Source organism: Dermochelys coriacea, chromosome 14 (genome assembly GCF_009764565.3).
Source record: "Dermochelys coriacea isolate rDerCor1 chromosome 14, rDerCor1.pri.v4, whole genome shotgun sequence".
Lineage (NCBI taxonomy): Eukaryota > Metazoa > Chordata > Testudines > Dermochelyidae > Dermochelys > Dermochelys coriacea.
This window is the reverse complement of record NC_050081.1, coordinates 27,521,322-27,539,185: the sequence shown is the minus strand read 5'-3', so window position 1 is coordinate 27,539,185 and position 17,864 is coordinate 27,521,322. Positions and strand designations below refer to the sequence as shown.

Sequence of the window (17,864 nt, the reverse complement as noted above, 5' to 3'; positions counted from 1 at the left end):
GGTCCATCTAGCCCAGTATCCTGTCTTCTGACAGTGGCCAATGCTAGGTGCCCCAGAGGGAACGAACAGAACGGGTGATCATCAAGTGATCCATTCTCTGTCACTCATTCCCAGCTTCTGGCAAACAGGCTAGGGATACCATCCCTGCCCATCCTGTCTAACAGCCATTGATGGACTTATCCTCTATGAAGTTATCTAGTTCTTTTTTTGAACCCTGTTATAGTCTGGCCTTCACAACATCCTCTGGCAAAAAGTTCTACAAGTTGACTGTGCATTGTGTGAAGAAATACTTCCTTTTGTTTGTTTTAAACCTGCTCCCTATTAATGTCATTTGGTGACCCCTAGTTCTATTATGAGAAGGAGTAAATAGCACTTCCTTATTTACTTTCTCCACACCAGTCATGGTTTTGTAGACCTCAAGAATATTTCCCCCTTAGTAATCTCTGCTCATGCTGAAAAATCCCAGTCTCATAATCTCTGCTCATACAGAAGCTGTTCCATACCCCTAATTTTTGTTGCCCTTTTCTGAACCTTTTCCAATTCAAATATATCTTTTGAGATGGGATGCCCACATCTGCTCGGAGTATTCAAGATGTAGGCATACCATGGATTTGTATAGAGGCAATATGATATAGTCTGTTTTATTATCTATCTCTTAATGAGTCCCAATATTCTGGTCACTTTTTTGACTGCTGCTGCACATTGAGTGGATGCTTTCAGAGAACTATCCACAATGACTCCAAGATCTTTCTTGAGTGGTAACAGCTAATTTAGACCCCACTATTGTATATGCATAGTTGGCATTATGTTTTCCAATGTGCATTACTTTGCATTTATCAACATTAAATTTTATCTGCCATTTTGTTGCCCAGTTCCCCAGTTTTGAGATCCCTTTTTAACTCTTTGCAGTCTGCCTGGGACTTAACTATTAAAAATATATAACCCTATTTTTTTGTCAGATTATTGATGTTTATGTATGGGCTTGTTCTGCTATCACCTTAAAAGGAACAGAACACCAAAATTTCTTTTGAATTTTAATTGTATATGGGTCTGTGTGTATCTGGAGATGACGCATAGGGTCAGTTGCAGATATTGGGCCAGATTTTGTTAACAGATTTAGAATCCTAGAAATGCAGGGCTGAAAGGGATCTCGAAGTGTTCAAGTCCAGCCCCCTGATCTGTTGCAGGACCAAATAAACCTATACCATCTCTGACAAGTGTTTGTCCAACCTGTTAACCTCCAGTGATGGATTCCACAGCCTGCCTTGGAAGTCTATTTGAGAGCTTAACTAGCTTTAGAGATAGGACAAGTAGTAATGGGCTGAATCTTAAAGGGAGAATTTGATTAGATATTAGGAAAAAACTTCCTATCTTCAGTAGACATGTAGAATGATTATTATCCTCTTTAAAACAGCCTTTAATATATTTGAAAACTGTTATCAAGTCCCCCCAAAGTCATCTTTTCTCAACACTATAATGTCCAGTTTTTTGTAACTTTTCCTCACAGCTCAGGTTTTCTATGTGATGCTTTCTTGACTCTCCAGTTTGCCCACATCTTTACCAAAGTGTGGTGCCCAGAACTGGAAATGGTACTCTAGCTGAGGCAACACCAGTGTTGAGTGGAGCAGGACAATTACCTTCTGTGTCCTACATATGACACTCCTGCTAATACACCACAGAATATTAGACTTTTTCTCAACTGCATCACATTGTTGACTTGTATTCACTTTGTGATCCACTATAACCCCCAGATCCTCTTCAGCAGTACTACCATCTGGCCAGTGAGTCCACATTTTATAGCTGCACATTTGATTTTTTCCTTCCCAAGTGAAGTACTTTGCACTTGTATTTACTGAATTTCATCTTGTTGATTTCAGACCAATTCTCCAATTTTTCAAGGATATTTTGATTTTTTTATCCTGTCCTCCAAAGTGCTTGCAATCCCTCTTAGCTTGGTTTCATTTTCAGTTTTTATTTGCATATTCTCCAACTCCATTATCCAAGTAATTAATGAAACTATTGATTAGTACCAGACCCAGGGCTGACCCTGGCAGGACCCCACTGGCTATACCCTCCCAGTCTGACAGTGAATCATTAAGAACCACTCTTTGATTTACTGTCTTTCAACCAGTTGTTCACCCACCTTATAGTAATTTCATATAGACTACATTTCCCTAAATTGCATATTAGAACATCATTTGGGACTTTATAAAAACATTACTAAAATAAAGATGTATCGCATCTACTGCTTCCCCTTTATCCACCAGGCCAGTAACTTGACAAAGAAGGAAATTAGGTTGGTGTGGCAAGATTTGTTTTTGACAGATCCATGCTGGCTATTCCATATAACCCTATTATCCTCTAGGTGCCTAAACATTGATAATTGTTGTGGTATCTCTCTAGGCATTGACATTAGGCTGATCAGTTTAATTCCCTGGGTTGTCTTTGTTCCCTTTTCTAAAGAGAGGTACTATGTTTGCCCTTCTCCAGTTCTCTGAGATCTCACCCATCCTCCATGAGATATCAAAGATAATTGCTAACAGATCCAAGATTGCTGTAGCTCATTAACTACCATAGGATGAAATTCATCCTATATCAGAATAACTCCATTGATATCAATGGAGTTTGGATTTACACCCATGTAATTTTAATTAGGTCACCTAATCTAAATTCAACTGGTATAAATCCAGTGTGACTCCCTTCATCCATAAATACAGCTGACCCATAAATCCTCATGCTTCATGACATGCCTTGTTTACATGCAAAAATTGTACCAGATTAATTAAAATTGGTGGAAAAAGCTTTCTAAAATTCACACCTGTTTCAGTGCAAATATAAGGTGTGAATTTAAATCAAATTAGTTATCTACATGTTTGTGTAGACAAGCCATACATCAGGAAAACATAAGGCACAACTGATTGTGGGAAGGAGGTGTCACAATGTGTAAATCACACTATTAGTTTCCTAATCAGAATTTGTTTTGTTTTTCACTTGCAGATATTTCTCCAGCACAGTCTTGTAACTCAGATCATTGTCTGAATGTTTAACATTTATTCAGTTGGCTGCATAATGTATAGCCATTTTTTGTGGAATGTAAAAGGAATATACAGTTTTGTTCTTGAATATATTGTGAATATGCACAGTTCCAGTTTGTGTAGAATACTCACCAGGCAGAGCCCACAGAGCAAGGGTGATGCTTTCCCATGTTCACAGACTTTAAACATGTGAAATGGCCTGGAGAACAGTGCTCTCAAGCTTTATTCCTTTCTTATGTCCCATCCTTTCTAAGTCCCCTCCCCCTTTCACCCAATTCCTTGTCACTTTCTGTTTTAAAAACTTAAATATTTGAACATGCCTTGTATGTCATCCCATCAACAAAAGGGTTAATATATTGGAATGTTTCATACAGGACATGATCCACTCTCGCTATAATGTACCTTCTGTACTGATGCATGCACCCCCAGCACTCTGGAAAGTCAGCAGCTGTGCATGTCCTGTCAGGAGGAGGGAGTAGTGCACTCCAGCTGGATAGTGTGGGCTCATGTTCAGTTTTTGCTGGGAAGTGTTTGCAGCTACTGCCCTGCATCTATTGTTTGCAAGGTAGCATGGACTGAGGCAGGAGAGTGTACAGCTACATTAACAGCCTATTAACCCTTGAGGGCTCAACCAAATGCTACTTCATCATTTAGCAGCAAGGCATTCCCTGGAAAATATTCCACCACCTCAACCAATCTTCACAATCATTTATAGCGGTGTATAATATTAAACTGTTAATTTAAAATTGTTTAAAACTTGTACTGTATATGTATATCTTTTGTCTGGCAAAAAAAATTCCCTGAAACCTAGCTCCCCCTATTTAATTCTTATAGGGAAATTGGATTTGCTTAATATCATTTTGCATAAAGTCACATTTTTCAGGAACATAACTACAATGTTAGGTGAGGAGTTACTGTAATGCTGATAATTTGAGGTCCAGCAATTCCACTCTCTGCACCACCAAAACTCCCAACAAAGCCAACGAGAATGTGAGATACAAGGAAGCAGAATTGGTCTCTAATGGCTAGATTTTTTTAAAGATGCCCCTCTTTCCTTTGATAGCATATATGGAGTGTGGGGGGTGCAGACTCCGATTTTCATATCACAATCAGAGCTTTGACACTTCTCAAACTAACCCCCCACTCTCCTCATATCAGAATCTGAGATCTCCCAAGGTGCTCCACCTAATTCCTCCACCACTCAACACAGCTGTACCTAACACAGTGAATGCAGTTGGAGTGTATGCAGAAAATTCATAGTAAGTATTGCCAGCTCCAATGGAGCAGAGTCAAGTCTGCATTAACTCTGTATTTCCTGGCTTTCAGAAGTCTGAGTTTTGATGAACTTGGACACCTGGTGGGTACGGTAATCTTTTATTGGACCAACTTCTGTTGGTGAGACAAATTTTCAAGCTCTTCTTCAGGTCTTTATAGCTCAAACTTGTCTTTATTACCAATAGAACTTAGTCCACTCATCCACTTTGTCCATCTAATATCCTGTGACCAACATGGCTACAATAACATTGCAAACAACTTTTGAGGCACTTGATGTTCTGGAAGGGTATGAGCTTCTTTGGGAAACCTTAACTCTGACAACAAAAGTGGGTTTTTTCCCATTCAATTTATTGTAGCTCACAAAAAAGGAGGAAGTCTCTTTGAAATCATTAATGGATTCAGATAACTTGGGACACCTGAATGCTTGACTCTGCTTGTGCATGTGCTTCTAGCTCAGCAGGACTGTGGTTTTTTCTTTAATCTATCTAATCACCCCTTGTGACAAGATTTGAAATTACTGCAACTTTCTAGTTGCTGTTTTACTTTCTTTCAAACTCTGCAAATGCTGCAAGAAAGCACATTTATTGGTCTGGAACACAAATAGATTTATTTAAACAAGTGTAAGGAAAAGCAATGAGAATTCTGTAGTTTATTACCAAATTAGCTGTAAAATTTGATAAACTGGAATAGTGACTCAAAACAGAACTCTCAACAAAACCAGAGACGTCTGACCACATCTTGAAGACTGCTCTGAGCAGTTTTACAATCAGGTAGGTTAATTTTGCTTCAGAATGACTTTGTAACCAACTCCTAATATACACTGCTTGTTGCTTGGACAATTTGAAGATTAAATAATCCTCTGATTTGTTTCACTCATTATTAACACTACAATACATGTACATTCAAAATGATTAACATTCAAATGCATTGCTCATTATTTTCATAGCAATGTACCACAAGATTTGTACAGCAGGCTGAATTAATAATGTTTCTTTTGCTATTTTGTTGTAGAACACTGGGCCTTACTCTGATGTCAGTGAAAAGATTTGCAACAAAATAACTTCCTGTATTTAGAATACAGGAAGAAAGTTACTGTGCCAAATCCAATGGTTATCGGTCTATTTTTCTGCCTGTTTCAATTTTCTAGAGCTGACTGAAGCTGAATCCTTTTGCTTCTAATACTTTCAAGGGAAAAAAGGATAATTGATTCTGGAAATCAAAATAGAAAATTGCATCCTTTTCTCCTCATTAAATCATGGGAATTAAGCATGTGTCTAAGTTTGATCCTGTGTTTGAGAGTGTTGCTGAAAAGGGGATTTCATAACATAAGAGGCAAACTTATATATTGTGTGACAGATTATCTCGTATGAAAATCCATTGGAGGTGAGATTTCATAAAGAGACCCATAGAAGTAAAGCTAGTTGGGAAAAATGGAATTGTGAAAATGTATTAAAATTTAAATCTTAGGGATTTTTCAATTTTTAATCACATTATTAAAACAATTGTTTTTTCTTCAATTATCATTTCCCCCTCCATTATCCTTTTAGAAAGGATAGGAGAACTGGTGAATAAAATCTTGATTCCATTTAATGTCATTTTGAATCGATGTGAAATTTTTTCATTTAGCATAATTTCATTGAAATGATCAAAAATCATTTTGAATTTTTCCTAAAAATCAGTGAAATCATTTTTGAACTTTTTTGTCCAACTACAGTATTATCAGCTCACATAATTTTCTTGAGTTTGGAGATTTTTATTTTGTCTCTCAAATATTTGGTAACTTTTCTGAAGCCTGGCACCTCTAGTTTTGAGATTGTGCAGAATTCATTTAAAGTAGAATTACATTTCTAGCCCTCATGGTTCCAGAGAAAAGTTTAAGATTATGGCCTAAGTGCTCCCTGAGAGCTCAAAATGTACCAAATGAAAATTAAATGGAAAATTATGACAAATGTTATGGCCTAAATTCAATCTCTAATCTATTAAAAGCATTTAAATTAAATATACATAAAATATTCAAGCAGTACACATGTCCTGAAGTTTTAAAGAAAGGCAAACCACTGAACTGGTGGAAGTCACAGGCTAGGAACCTGGAACCAGAGTTTGTTGAAATGCCAAACCAGCTTATGAGAGCAGTGTTCTCTTATGCAGGTGTAGAGAATATTTTCTTTAGAATTTATTCAACTAGTTTAGGTCAATGACTAGTTCATTCAAAGTTGAGAAACTTTGAGAATTGAAAAAGCGGGAAAGCTAGTAACATTACAGCCCTGGAGGCTTTTGTGAAAACAATACCATTAGGACTCTGATCCTGCAGTCAGTCCCCTGTGCTGGTGTGGAGTCACTGGGGCTTCATATGGGCATTAGCATCTGCCTGTGATGAGCTTGCAGGAGCTGGGGATGTGTGTCTAAGGAGGGAAGTGAAATTCACATGCTAAAAACAGGTTTCAGAGTAGCACCTGTTAGTCTGTATCTCTAAAAAGAAAAGGAGTACTTGTGGCACCTTAGAGACTAACAAATTTATTGGCGCATAAGCTTTCGTGAGCCACATCCAATGAAGTGAGCTGTAGCTCACAAAAGCTTATGCTCTAATAAATTTGTTAGTCTAAGGTGCCACAAGTACTCCTTTGCTTTTAAAACACTGATTCCAGTTTAAGTTTTTAGCATGTAAAAAGAAAATGAGTACTTGTGGCACCTTAGACTAACAAATTTATTAGAGCATAAGCTTTTGTGAGCTACAGCTCACTTCATCGGATGCATTTGGTGGAAAAAACAGAGGAGAGATTTATATACACACACACACAGAGAACATGAAACAATGGGTTTATCATACACACTGTAAGGAGAGTGATCACTTAAGATAAGCCATCAGCAGCAGCAGGGGGGGAAAGGAGGAAAACCTTTCATGGTGACAAGCAAGGTAGGCTAATTCCAGCAGTTAACAAGAATATCAGAGGAACAGTGGGGGGTGGGGGGGAGAAATACCATGGGGAAATAGTTTTACTTTGTGTAATGACTCATCCATTCCCAGTCTCTATTCAAGCCTAAGTTAATTGTATCCAGTTTGCAAATTAATTCCAATTCAGCAGTCTCTCATTGGAGTCTGTTTTTTGAAGCTTTTTTGTTGAAGTATAGCCACTCTTAGGTCTGTGATCGAGTGACCAGAGAGATTGAAGTGTTCTCCAACTGGTTTTTGAATGTTATAATTCTTGATGTCTGATTTGTGTCCATTCATTCTTTTACGTAGAGACTGTCCAGTTTGGCCAATGTACATGGCAGAGGGGCAATGCTGGCACATGATGGCATAGATCACATTGGTAGATGCGCAGGTGAACAAGCCTCTGATTGTGTGGCTGATGTGATTAGGCCCTATGATATCCCCTGAATAGATATGTGGACAGAGTTGGCAACAAGCTTTGTTGCAAGGATAGGTTCCTGGGTTAGTGGTTCTGTTTGGTGTGTGGTTGCTGGTGAGTATTTGCTTCAGATTGGGGGGCTGTCTGTAAGCAAGGACTGGTCTGTCTCCCAAGATCTGTGAGTGATGGGTCGTCCTTCAGGATAGGTTGTGGATCCTTGATGATGCATTGGAGAGGTTTTAGTTGGGGGCTGAAGGTGATGGCTAGTGGTGTTCCGTTATTTTCTTTGTTGGGCCTGTCCTGTAGTAGGTGACTTCTGGGTACTCTTCTGGCTCTGTCAATCTGTTTCTTCACTTCAGCAGGTGGGTATTGTAGTTGTAGGAATGCATGATAGAGATCTTGTAGGTGTTTGTCTCTGTCTGAGGGGTTGGAGCAAATGCAGTTATATTGTAGCGCTTGGCTGTAGACAATGGATCGAGTGGTATGATCTGGATGAAAGCTAGAGGCATGTAGGTAGGAATAGCAGTCAGTAGGTTTCTGATATAGGGTGGTGTTTATGTGACCATCGCTTATTAGCACCTTAGTGTCCAGGAAGTGGATCTCTTGTGTGGACTGGTCCAGGCTGAGGTTGATGGTGGGATGGAAATTGTTGAAATCATGGTGGAATTCCTCAAGAGCTTTTCCATGGGTCCAGATGATGTCATCAATGTAGCACAAGTAGAGTAGGGGCATTAGGGGACGAGAGCTGAGGAAGCATTGTTCTAAGTCAGCCATAAAAATGTTGGCATACTGTGGGGACATGCAGGTACCCATCGCAGTGCTGCTGATTTGAAGGTATACATTGTCCCAAATGTGAAATAGTTATGGGTGAGGACAAAGTCAAAGTTCAGCCACCAGGTTAGCCGTGACAGTATCAGGGATATTGTTCCTGACGGCTTGTAGTCCATCTTTGTGTGGAATGTTGGTGTAGAGGGCTTCTACATCCATAGTGGCTAGGATGGTGTTTTTAGGAAGATCACCAATGGACTGTAGTTTCCTCAGGAAGTCAGTGGTGTCTCGAAGATAGCTGGGAGTGCTGGTAACGAAGGGCCTGAGGAGGGAGTCTACATAGCCAGACAATCGTGCTGTCAGTGTGCCAATGCCTGAGATGGGGAGTCCAGTATTTCCAGGTTTATGGATCTTCGGTAGCGGATAGAATACCCCAGGTCGGGGTTCTAGGGGTGTGTCTGTGCGGATTTGTTCTTGTGCTTTTTCAGGGAGTTTCTTGAGCAAATTCTGTAGTTTCTTTTGGTAACTCTCAGTGGGATCAGAGGGTAATGGCTCGTAGAAAGTAGTGTTGGAGAGCTGCCTAGTAGCCTCTTGTCCATACTCCGACCTATTCATGATGACGACAGCACCTCCTTTGTCAGCCTTTTTGATTATGATGTCAGAGTTGTTTCTGAGGCTGTGGATGGCACTGTGTTCTGCATGGCTGAGGTTATGGGGTAAGCGATGCTGCTTTTCCACAATTTCAGCTCGTGCACGTCGGTGGAAGCAGTCTATGTAGAAATCCAGGCTGCTGTTTCAACCTTCAGGAGGAGTCCACCCAGAATCCTTCTTATTGTAGTGTTGGCAGGAAGGTCTCTGTGGGTTAATATGTTGGTCAGAGGTGTGTTGGAAATATTCCTTGAGTCGAAGATGTCGAAAATAGGATTCTAGGTCACCACAGAACTGTATCATGTTCATGGGGGTGGAGGGGCAAAAGGAGAGGCCCCGAGATAGCCCAGCAGAAGAATCTGTCCTAAGAGTATAGTTGGATAGATTAACAATATTGTTGGGTGGGTTACGGGAACCATTGTTGTGGCCCTTGTGGCATATAGTAGTTAGCTTATTTCTACAACTACAATATCCACCTGCTGAAGTGAAGAAACAGATTGCCAGAGCCAGAAGAGTACCCAGAAGTCGCCTACTACAGGACAGGCCCAACAAAGAAAACAACAGAACGCCACTAGCCATCACCTTCAGCCCCCAACTAAAACCTCTCCAACGCATCATCAAGGATCTACAACCTATCCTGAAGGACGACCCATCACTCTCACAGATCTTGGGAGACAGACCAGTCCTTGCTTACAGACAGCCCCCCAACCTGAAGCAAATACTCACCAGCAACCACACACCACACAACAGAACCACTAACCCAGGAACCTATCCTTGCAACAAAGCTTGTTGCCAACTCTGTCGACATATCTATTCAGGGGATACCATCATAGGGCCTAATCAGATCAGCCACACAATCAGAGGCTCGTTCACCTGCACATCTACCAATGTGATATATGCCATCATGTGCCAGCAATGCCCCTCTGCCATGTACATTGGCCAAACTGGACAGTCTCTACGTAAAAGAATGAATGGACACAAATCAGACCTCAAGAATTATAACTTTCAAAAACCAGTTGGAGAACACTTCAATCTCTCTGGTCACTCAATCACAGACCTAAGAGTGGCTATACTTCAACAAAAAAGCTTCAAAAACAGACTCCAACGAGAGACTGCTGAATTGGAATTAATTTGCAAACTGGATACAATTAACTTAGGCTTGAATAGAGACTGGGAATGGATGAGTCATTACACAAAGTAAAACTATTTCCCCATGGTATTTCTCCCCCCCACCCCACCCCCCACTGTTCCTCTGATATTCTTGTTAACTGCTGGAATTAGCCTACCTTGCTTGTCACCATGAAAGGTTTTCCTCCTTTCCCCCCCTGCTGCTGGTGATGGCTTATTTTAAGTGATCACTCTCCTTACAGTGTGTATGATAAACCCATTGTTTCATGTTCTCTGTGTGTGTATATAAATCTCTCCTCTGTTTTTTCCACCAAATGCATCCGATGAAGTGAGCTGTAGCTCACGAAAGCTTATGCTCTAATAAATTTGTTAGTCTCTAAGGTGCCACAAGTACTCCTTTTCTTTTTAGAGGTACAGACTAACACGGCTGTTACTCTGAAACCTGTTTTAAAAGCCTGATTCTCAGTGACATTAAGGCTGCTTTGGCAACTACCATTGTTGCCAGAATGTCATAGGGAGACAGCTGAGGACCTATTTCCTTTCTTTTATTTTAAAGAAAATTCAATACTTTTAGAATATTTCTTTCAGGAGCAGGCTAGCCTGGCTCTGAACAAATTACAGCTTCCCCCTGTCTCCTGGGCGGGATTTCATTTCCCCTAATTGACTAATTATCCTTTGCTATGTTTGTAATGGAGGTCACAAAGTCAAGGAATCCTGACTTTTTCTGCTTCAGCCCCTGGGGCCAAGGGACTGGAGCTGGCAGCCAGCAGGGCCCTGGCAGGGTTCCAGCGATGTACATGCATGTTAGCCTTGCACATAGGGAGGGGCAGGGGGAACCCCCACAGCTCCCAGCCACCATCATGGCAGGAGAAACCATGAAGCTGCAGCAGCAAGTGTCACACAGGTCATGGCTTTTGTGAATTTTAGTTTATTACACAACTTAGTCTTAATTATTCTATCTCCTTTTTGTTAAGTCCTCTTTGTGGCTGTTGCATAGAACTACACCAACCCCACCGTGAATTCACATTGAACGAGAATTAGTTCTCTCTCCCCGTTTCATGCATTGTAGGCATAGGTGCCGACTCCAGGGGTGCTCTGGGGCTGGAGCACCCACAGAGAAATTAATGGGTGCTCTGCACCCACTGGCAGCCAAGCTCCCCTCACCCCCAATCCCATCTCAACTTCACCACCACCCCCCAACAAGCCATATCTCCGCTCCTCTGCCTACCTCTCAGTGCTGTTTGGTGGCACTTAGGACTTTCCAGGGAGGAGCAGGGATGTGGCAGGCTCAGGGGAGGAGGCAGACAAGATGGGGGGGCAGGGGTTGGGACTTCAGGGAAGGGGGTGGAATAGGGGCAGGAAGGGGTGGGGATTTTGGGGGTGGGGTCAGGGTAGTGCAGGGGCAGGGTCGAGCACCCACCAGGAACAGTGAAAGTCAGCACCTATGATTCTAGGTTCAAATTATCATAGATTTATTGGCTCATGAGCTCCTATAATAGTTGCTGCAGAACAAGCCTGGTCAAATGTGGTTAGAAAGTTCTGCTTCCATCCTTCCTTCCATGTAGAAGCAGTTCTATGGTGTAATCCTGTATTTAAAATCAATAGCAAAACTTTGATGTGGAGGGATTGGATGGAGAGAGGAATTATGACTGCATCTTGGCTAATGGACAATAATCAGTTTAAACCATTTGTAGACCTACAGTAACAATTTATCTTGCCCTGCTCTGGAACATTTAAATAATTCCAGTTAAAACATTGATTTACTAATGTATTTGGACTGTATGTATTGGGAGCTCCAGAACTTTTATTATTTTGTAGGAAACTTTCTGGATTTATTCAGCCAGCAATATCCTTTTACGGTTTTCTGGCCTAAAGCTCAGTCAAAGACTGATAATTCAAGAGCTGCTTGGAATAGAGATTTGGATACAAATATCTCCAATCCAATGGAATACAATTGTATCTAATGTTTAAAAAAAAAAAAAAAAGCAACTGCAGACCACCTTTCAAATACACTGGGTCCCCACATAGGCTAATGGTAGTGGACTTCCTAAATGTTGATCGCTATTAGAAATATAACTGTCTTGGTGTTACATTAGCTCATATGCTTTGGGGAAATTCTGGTATGAGGTGGGTCAAAGAGCCAAATTGATATTGGATGCTAAGTTGGAGCCCTCCCTCTTATGTTTTATTCTTGGACATAACCTCCATGTATCAACAATATTTTGTAAGAAGGGGGTGTAGTTCCAGTATGCAGCTTTGGTTACTGGAAAATTAGTCCTGCAAAAATGGACAACTCAGTCCACACCAAACATTTATGCCCGGCTCAGTGATATGGCTGAGCTCAAACCTAATGAATGACCAGCATTCTGTACAAGGGGAAGGCCTGAAAAATTCAAAGCCATTTGGCCTCGCTTTTTAGAAGTCTATATTAATGTAGACCCTTAACATAGGTAAGTTGCTTCTCCTCCCCTCCCTTTATTTTAACACTCTTTACTTACTTTGTATGTTATGATAAATCTGGTATTTTGATATATTTGCACTATTTGGAAAGAGACTGGAAAACAAACTGATCAATGCCAATGCAATTTTGCGAGCATCAAGTGTTCAAAAATCATGATTAACTAAAGGAAACATGAGATTTATTTTCTAAAAAAATACATTTTGGACTTTGTTGTTTTTCTGAGCACTGAGATTTTGTTCTAGTTGTCAGGTATCAGAGTAGCAGCCGTGTTCGTCTGTATTCGCAAAAAGAAAAGGAGTATTTGTGGCACCTTAGAGACTAACAAATTTATTAGAGCATAAGCTTTCGTGAGCTACAGCTCACTTCATCGGATGCAGTGAGCTGTAGCTCACGAAAGCTTATGCTCTAATAAATGTTAGTCTAAGGTGCCACAAGTACTCCTTTTTTCTAGTTGTGTTCTCAAGTTTTTCCTACTCTGCCACAAGAGCAAGAAACTGACTGTTAGAATGAGAGCCAAGATTCTCCTATAACCATAGGATTGCAAGAGCTGGGGCATTAAGAGAAATACCAGTTATTGAAAGAGTCAGGGTGAAATCAGGAAAGTTGGAGGCAACCTAATGTGATTTGTTAGTGATTTGATGTGGGAAGGAAACAGCTCCACTTCTAGCTACTGCAAGTACTTCTCTGGCTCTCATCCCTGCATTATCTGAGCACCTCCCAAGCTTTAAGATGTTCAGTCTCAACACCTCTGGAAGGTGGGGAAGGGATGATATTCCTACTTTAGAAGAGGGAAAGTCAGGCACAGGCAGAAGTGATTTGTCTGAGTTTGCACAGAGCAGGGTATTAAGCCTGGGTCTCTCAGGTTAACTAACACCTGAACTACTTGGCTATCACTTTCTCTGCAGCAGGAGCCTCATAAAAGAGGATGCATGCACAGATGCACATGCGTGCACACACACCCAAAGTCAGTAAAGTCCTTCTAATATCACCTCACTGACCTTAGCCCCAGTCACTAGGCCAGCCCTGTGCAGGGTCAGGTGATGATGATGGACAGGAATTGAGTATGTCATAGGGGTGAAAGTGTCATTTTTCAGGCCTGCTCTAAAAGGCTCAGGCTGCCTCTGAATGCACACTTTCTGTGCTCAGCATTTTAACCCAGCTGCTCACAGCCCCTCCTTTCTCCAGGTCTGTTTTGCATTTCTTAGATAAGCATCTCTACCTGGGACCTGCTGTTTCTGACAGATCCCTTTAGAGGAAGAGATGAGGAAAAAAAGATTCAAACATCTCTCACCCTGTCAAGATTCCTTCCCCACTCTGAACTCTAGGGTACAGATGTGGGGACCTGCATGGAAAAAACCCCTAAGCTTATTTTTACCAGCTTCGGTTAAAAACTTCCCCAAGGTACATACTATTTTACCTTTTGTCCCTGGACCTTATTGCTGCCACCACCAAGTATCTAACAAAAACAGGGAAAGACCCACTTGGAAATGTCTCCTGCCCCCCCATCTCCTCAAGCCCTACACCCCCTTTCCTGAGGAAGGCTTGATTAAAAATCCTCACCAGTTTGCATAGGTGAACACAGACCTTGGATCTTAAGAACAAGGAAAAAGCAATCAGGTTCTTAAAAGAAGAATTTTAATTAAAGAAAAAGTAAAAATCACCTCTGTAAAATCAGGATGGTAAATACCTTACAGGGTAATCCAATTCAAAACATAGAGAATCCCTCTAGGCAAAACTTTAAGTTACAAAAAGACACAAACAGGAATTTCCATTCAGCACATCTTATTTTATCAGCCATTTAATCAAAACCGAATCTAACGCATATCTAACTAGATTGCTTACTGACTCTTTACAGGAGTTCTCACCTGCATTCCTGCTCTGGTCCCAGCAAAAACAACACCCAGACAGAGAACCCTTTGTTTTCTTCCCCCCTCCCCTCTTGTCTCCTCATTGGTCATTTTGGTCAGGTGCCAGCAAGGTTATCTTAGCTTCCTAATCCTTTACAGCTGAAAGGGTTTTTCCTCGGGCCAGGAGGGATTTAAATTTAAAGGATGTGTACCCTTCCCTTTACATTTATGACACACCTACTGTCTCTGCAAGTCCCTGCTCTTATCTTGTGGGAAAATAAAGTAAGATACCAGATCACTGGGGCTTTGAGCAGGTGAAGTTGCTCCTTTCTCCCTAGCTGGTCGGTTTCAATTTTAACAACCCAGTGCCTCTCCCACCACCACCATATGTAGGATGGCTGCTCAGGAGCCTGGTGGAAGGTCCTAGGATTTCAGCCTTGTGTCTAGTGGGGGCAAGTGATCCCATCGCACAAAACCATACTCAGCAAGGCCTGCATTGATATTTTTTTTCCTTTTTTTTTTTTTTTGTTAAACTCAGCAGTAAGACTGGGGACTCAGTGGACCATGGAGACCAAGCTCCTCTCCTCCCTCAAGTTAGGACTGAGGCACCCTTGCTGAGGGAAGTGTGTGTGAAGGGAGCCAGGGCACAGATAAACACAGAACTCCAATCTCCAGGGCTCTCAGGCCACTTGTCCGGTCTGGCTGCAGGAGGGGATCTGGGGCCAAACTGAGGGGGCCTGGGAGAGTTTGGGAAGCAGCTACCAGCCAGAAGGTTATTTACAAGTTTCTGGAAGGTGGCAGGTGCATTTCACAGTCTAAAAGAGAGCACATTAAATTTATACAGCCCTACATGGGTGATGAAGGCAGACCTTTCCCTGGCGGGGTCATCTAGCGAAACCTGCCAGTATCCCTTGGTTAAGTCTAGGTGGAGATGAACTGGGCATGTCCCAGTTTCTCCAACAGTTCATCTGTGCGTGGCATTGGGTAGTTTTCTGGTTGAGTTACAGCATTTAGCTTACGGTAGTCCACACAAAAGCAGATTTTCCCATCTGGTTTGGGAACCAGAACCACTGGAGAGGCCCATGCACTGCCAGAGGGGCAGATTACATCCATCTATAACATGTCCTTTATCCCCCTTTCTATTGCGTTTTTGACTTGAGGAGCCATCGGGTAGGGTTGGGCTCTAATTCAGCAAGCATCACCTGTGTCAATGGAATGGTACACCCGTTCTGTCCATCCTGAGGTGGCTGAAAACATTGGCACAAAGCTGGTGCACAGCTCTTGTAAGCAGTGACACCAAATCCACTCGAGTGATGGAAAGGCTCACCTCTTCCACACCACCATTGCTTTTTCCTTCATAGTAGACTCCTTCAGGCCACTCAGCATCATTTCTCTCCTGGGCTGTAAACTGGAAAACCTTGATTTCTTGGGAATAAAAGGGCTTTAGAGAATTAACATAATATACTTTAGGTTTTAGGATAGGGTCTGGGAATGCTAGGAGGTAATTAACAGATCTCAGACGCTCTCAGACCATAAATGACTCCTTCCACAACGCTTCCATTTTATTGGTCTGGAGCACTTTCAGGACCATGACTTGGTCCCCCTCTTTGAAGGAACACTCTCTGCCATGTTTATTATATCAGGCCTTTTATTCTTATTGAGCATCCTGTAGGTTTTCTCGAGCAAGGGCTAGCGAGTCTTTGAAGAGTTTTGCGGATTGGTTACAAAGTCCAAAATGTTAGTTCCTGGAGAAGATGTAAGCCCCTCCCACTGCTGCTTTACCAACTGTAATGGCCCCTTAATTTTGTGGTCATAAACGAGTTTAAAGGGTGAAAATCCCAAACTGGGATGTGATACAGCCCTGTAGGCTAAGAGCAACTGCTGCAACACTAGGTCCCAATCATTGGAGTGCTCGTTCACAAATGTATGTATTATGGCCCCCAAAGTCCCATTAAACTTTTCTAGTAGGCCATTCGTTTGATGGTGGTAACCAAGTGTTTCACCCCATGAGCTTCCTAAAGATGTTTCATGGTCCCTGCCAGGAAGTTAGTTCCCGAATCTGTAAGGATGTCGGAGGGCCAACCGACCCTGGCAAAAATGTGTCAATGCCTGGCTCATGCTTTTAGCCCTGGTGTTTAGAGCTACTGCTTCCAGCCATCGGGTGGCAAAATCCATGAAAGTCAGTATGTACAGCTTTCCTCTGGGTGTCTTCTTAGGGAAAGGACCCAAAATATCCACAGCTACACACTGAGATGGAATTGCAATTATGGGGAGTGGCTGGAGAGGGATCTTGACCTGGTCTTGGGGCTTTCCCACCCTCTGGCTTTCTTCACAAGACCTGACAAAGGTAGAAGTATTCTTGCCCATTCCCTCCCAGTGGAATGACTTCCTCAAATGGTCTTTGGTCCTGTTCACCCCAGCATGGCCACTAGGGTGATCATGGGCTAAGCTTAAGAGCTTTTCCCTGTACTTAGTAGGAACTACCAACCGTCTCTGAAGATGCCAGTCCTCCTTGTGCCCACCAGAAAGGGTTTCCTTGTATAAGAGTCTTCCTTCTATGACAAACTTGGACCTATTGGAAGAACTGAGAGGCAGTGGGTCACTCTGTGCCACCATCCAAGCTCCTTTGAAACTTTCATCTATTTCTTGCTGTGCCTGGAACTGCTCCCTCGATGCTGGAGACATCAGTTCCTCACTAGGTTGTGGACTTGGGCTTGGTCCCACTGGAAGTGATGCAGGTGTCTCCATTGATTGTGAACCACTCTCTGCTGGTGCACTAGGTGGTATTTTAGGCTCCGGTTGAGCTTCTTGCACCAGTTTAGCTGCTGCTGCAGGTGCAGGCTGTTTGGTGCCCTTTGGTGTTGGCTCCCCTGAGTCTGGTGAGGTTGCAAGCATGGGCTCTGGTACTGACTGCTCCGCCAGTTCTGATCCTTGGGCTGGTTCTGGCTGGGTTCCAGGAACTGGATCTACAACTGCTGCCATAGACTCTGGTCTGTGGTCTGGTTCCACCACCTCTGGCTGGTTCCCTGTAGGAGGCTCAGGAATGGAGTTAGGTTTGGAGGCCTGTTTAGCCTGGCTGCGGGTGACCATCCCCACCCATTTTGTTAGCCTCACATGGTTGCCTAAGTCTTCCCCCAGCAGCATGGGAATGGGATAATCATCATAGATTGCAAAAGTCCATATTCCTGACCAGCCCTTGTGCTGGACAGGCAACCTGGCTGTACGCAAGTTAAAAGAGTTGGTCTTAAAGGGTTGCACTGTCACTTGGGCCTCTGGGTCAATGAATTTGTGGTCCACCAGGGATTAGTGGATAGCTGACATCTGTACGCCAGTGTCTCTCCACACAGTAATC

At 42.4% G+C, this 17,864-nt stretch overlaps 1 pseudogene; it reads left to right on the top strand.

Moving 5' to 3' along the window:
- The first annotated feature begins 4,833 nt into the window (after positions 1-4,833).
- LOC119843009 overlaps positions 4,834-17,864 on the top strand; it is a 43,129-nt pseudogene continuing 30,098 nt past the window's right edge.